General features: G+C 41.7%; 1 protein-coding gene across 1 annotated transcript in view; it reads right to left on the bottom strand.

Annotated features, from left to right (window-relative positions):
* Nucleotides 1-4177: 4177 nt before the first annotated feature.
* LOC116066749 (excitatory amino acid transporter 5-like) overlaps nucleotides 4178-4492 on the bottom strand; it is a 31511-nt gene continuing 31196 nt past the window's right edge. Inside the window, exon 12 of the mRNA XM_036007455.1 lies at nucleotides 4178-4492. This exon is cut by the window's right edge and continues 374 nt beyond it. The gene's annotated coding sequence lies outside the window, so the exon portion shown is untranslated.

Raw genomic sequence — 4492 nt, 5'->3', positions numbered from 1 at the left:
TAACCAGCCTTAATGCTACGTCATCTTCTCATTGACTTTACATTGGCATTGTTTTCCGTGGTGGCACGGAATTTTCACACATTCCGTTCCACCACCACCTAATGGGCTGTTAACAGTTGGTGATAATTTCACGGAATTCTGTGAGACCAGGCTGGAAAAATAATTGCAGAAAATCCCTTCATATGAACACAGCATATTAGCCCGTATTTTTACTGACTTTTCTTACAGTGTAGATACCGGTTGTTTAGAAACAATATGGCAATTGGGCTGTAGTACCCAAACCTACCTGCCGTACACGCAGATGAATGTTCCAGACTTTGCAGATGAAGGTCTGTGTTTACACGCTGCTAAAACATCCGTTGGATGACTCGCTTCAGATGGGTTGAAAATCGGCAGCTTTCCCTCTTTAGCGTGTAGCTTAGCACAGCACCATGAAACCATAAACACTGGCTTGGCCGCATCGTCCTCCACAGCTACATCCTCTCTTTAAAAAATGTCTCTCTGTAAATACAAAAAAACCAAGACTCAGCTGGGTTTAGTTGAGGAAAGTTCGGACAGAGCATACACTTTCAGGACTGCTTCAACACAAACTGCTACCTAAACCAAAATGTCATTTCTATTTTTCTATTCAAATTAGGGATGCACCGAATCTAGATTTTTGGGGTTCGGCCGAATACCGAATCCACTGGTTGAGATTCTGCTGAATCCTCGTCCCATCCTCAGTCCATGAACTCAGTAAACTCATTAATGAAGTAAACAGTGACTGTCCTTCCTTTGCCGTACCTGAAGTTGCTGCATTCTGGCTGCTGTCTGTAGATTCCTTCATCACAACTCGTATTCTTCCAGATGTTTCATACCAGATGTTGTAACAGCGGTGATGTTGTGTATAGTTTAGGGTCCTCGCCACCACCAGACTAATCAGCATTACAGATTGAACATGTAGCTGGACTTGAATGGCCTTCTTCTGACTGAAAGTTCTGCCAAACTACACTTTTTCTGCTCACCAGTTCCATTTCCACTTCCTCACAGCCTACTGCATTGAACGCTCCACCTACGTAAACACCTTCCCGTAATCAACGGCGCCGTCATTACGGCGACCAGCGTAGCGCGTAGTGCAAGCGTAGGGTTCGGTTCGGCAGAAACCGAACTCCATCAAAAAGCCCAATATACGGCCGAATCCTGGATTCGGTGCATCCCGGGTTCAAAGACCAAGATGTAAATCAGAGTTGGAGATGTTGGGAAGATAGATTTTCTCTTTGGTTGGAGGTATAGGCTAGCAGTTTCCACCCACTTCCAGTCTGTGTGCTAAGCTAGGCTAAACACAAGCTTGATGTTGTTGATGTTAACAATCGAGTCACTATCACGTCACGTGTTCAATAATGCACGGTACTCTATCACTGAATGGAGTGAATTAAGCATTAATATATTTATTTTTAGATACAAATAAAACATAAATTACACAAAATCCAAAAACACTTTGATGTTCCATATAAAAACAACAATACATGAATTTAATGATGCAGTTTGATGAAATTGGTAAGAGTTGAAAATGCTGAAGTTTGTCGGCGTGCGTTGGCAGATGAACATTGAGGTTTGTGGATTAAAACAACAGAATGTCAACAGTCAAGTTAAGGCAGATCTACGTTTTTACGTTTACTGAAACAACACAACTACTTAAACACCAAGAGAGAAGTTCAAGGAGCACTTCAACAAATAAAATTAAATATTTCACGTATCATAAGTAACTGCATCTTCCATGTTTCAGCCAAGTGTAACTTCGATATTTTTCAACCTGGACCCTATGTTCCCATGTTTCTGTGTCTGAGTGTCTGATGGGAACAACTATCTCTGAAACCGATCCAGTATTAAGCCAGAAACAAGCTGTAATGTAACCCTACAGGACTAATGTTCAGCATCAGTCAGCGTCCACTAAACGTTGTGTTGTTGCCGCTGACAGACTCAGATTATTATTCTAAGTGTCTGACAACATTATGAAAGGATCCCTACAGAGATAGACCTTTTAGTTAAAGAGTAAGATCCTTTTAGTTTAACATGAAACAGCCCAGAAATCACCATCACCAAACCCACCAGACTCCATGTAAATAATCAGGACTTTTAGCGTCATAAAACACACTTCATTCAAAGTGGACAGAAACTAAATTAAACTATCAAAAGCCGTCTTGGTTCATCTTTCCACTGTTCCAACAATCACCACTCTGGTTTGGTTGAAATAAATCCTTAATTCACCCATTTACATGTGGAGATATGCTGGCTCTATACACGCTAAAAGTCCTGATTATTTACATGGAGTCTGGTGTAGTTTGGTGATGGTGATTTCGGGGCTGTTTCATGTTAAACTAAAAGGATCTTACTCTTTAACTAAAAGGTCTATCTCTGTAGGGATCCTTTCATAATGTTGTCAGACACTTAGAATAATAATCTGAGTCTGTCAGCAGCAACAACACAACTTTTAGTGGACGTTGACTGACAGTGTTAAAGACTATTCCTTAAGATTTTTGTTCAAATTAGTCACCTAGACACCAATGCATGGGAAACCAGGGTCCAGGTTGAAAAATACCAAAATTACACTTCAACTACAAATCATGTAAAGTTATCGTAATACTTTAATTCATCATGACCTTCTTCCTAACCAGCAAACTGATTCCTTACCTTCTATAAACCAACTAATTTCAGTTTTTAAGTGCTGGAAAAAAAAGATTTTTTTTGTCAAACTTACATAATCAGTAATGACTCCTAATCTCAGATGTCAGTAAACAATCTGTAAACCTGACGTAATTAAGTATTAAAGTAGTAACTGAACCCAAACTAGCACCTGTTAGCTGCAACTGACTTTGGTAGGATTCCCATAATCCCACTTTGTTTTTACTTTGCAACAATAAAGTCAAAACAGCACGTTGACTTCAAGTGAAGCCAGGTACAACGCATGCCAGCATGCTTTCAAATACAAACGAAAAGACGAAGGTCCAAAGATTAAGAGCACTTGGATTCATTCAGCTGTCGGATTAGACGGATCACCCTTTAACCCTTTAACTAGTCTAAGCACCGGCCAACCAAATACACAGTTCAGTCAAAGGTTTGTTGAAGTGGTATCACCTGAGACAGATAACGAGCAGCAGCACAAAAAGGTGGAAGATCCCAGAGTTTGTCCCTTATAAAGATCCCAGAGTGCAACCCGTTCTCACTCCGAACTCGTAAAATAAGGACGTTTGGACAGTGGCTGTCAGCGTCTGATGCGACGAAAAAGGCGTCTTTCAGCGTGTTTGTGTAACGCACCGGGGAGAGCAGCAGTTAGAGAGGATTTAGAGAGTAGTATGTAAGGAGGTTGGTTGGGGGGGTGGATGGGTCAAACACAGGACTTTCACCCAGGAGAGAGGGGTTCACGTCACGCTTGGCACGCTTGCTATAGTCGCTTTTTACTTTCCTCCCGCGTGTCACAGAACCGTACGCCCACCCACGACCTTTTCCATAACATAACTGTGTCAAAAGGGACGGCAATAGTCCCGACCAAGCGCGTTTACTTATAGCGCTAAAGGGACGTCAATAGTCCCGACCAAGCGCGTTTACTTACAGCGCTAAAGGGACGGCGATAGTCCCGACCAAGCGCGTTTACTTATAGCGCTAAAGGGACGTCAATAGTCCCGACCAAGCGCGTTTACTTATAGCGCTAAAGGAGACTTTTAACATCAATAAGAACGACAAAGGCACCTGACCAAACGTCCATATTTTACGAGATGAGCGTGAGAACGTGTTGCACAGTTTGTCCTTTTGGAAGATCCCAGAGAAAACACAAAAAATGGTCTAGATCCGAGATCGTTTTTAGGTCAACCGCCATGTGTTTTAAAAGGGTTTCTTAAAGAGCCCCTATTATCCTTCTTTTCAGTGTCATATTTGTACTCTTGGGGTCTCCTGGAATAGGTTTACATGCTTGGATGTTCAAAAAACATACACACATTTCTCACACTGCCCATTGCTGTCGTGCCTCCACCTAAAACGCTCTCTCTGAGCTCTGGCCCGCCTTCCTAAAAAGCCTGCTCTGATTGGTCAACTGGCCCACTATGTTGTGACTGGTCAACTAAATTCAAACAAGCCGCTGGGCTTGAAGTGAAATGTGTTTTTTTTTTACTTTTTTATACATCTCTTACATACACAAAAAAACTATACAGCACACGAAAAGACGGGAAAAATCCCAAAAAGCATAATAGGGGCTCTTTAAGCTGTCTCTATCCAAACAGAGATGGATTTTTTCTGGCTTTCAAGACCGAGTAAAGATGGAGAGCAGGTAAAAAGGCTCTGCTAAATTATCCCGGCATCATGTACTCATAATCCTCTTACGGTAACAAAAGATGCTGGTTGAAGTCTCTGCTTGATATTGATATTGATAACAGGCCAGCTTGCAAGTTTAGCGCTGATGGCGAGTTTCCATTAAGATGGCATTGTAATCCTTTTTGTCCTTGGAGATATTTTTCTCCCT

Source organism: Sander lucioperca, chromosome 11 (assembly GCF_008315115.2).
Source record: "Sander lucioperca isolate FBNREF2018 chromosome 11, SLUC_FBN_1.2, whole genome shotgun sequence".
Taxonomy (NCBI): domain Eukaryota; kingdom Metazoa; phylum Chordata; class Actinopteri; order Perciformes; family Percidae; genus Sander; species Sander lucioperca.
The sequence above is the reverse complement of the archived record's forward strand: the minus strand, read 5'-3'. Positions and strand labels throughout refer to the sequence as shown.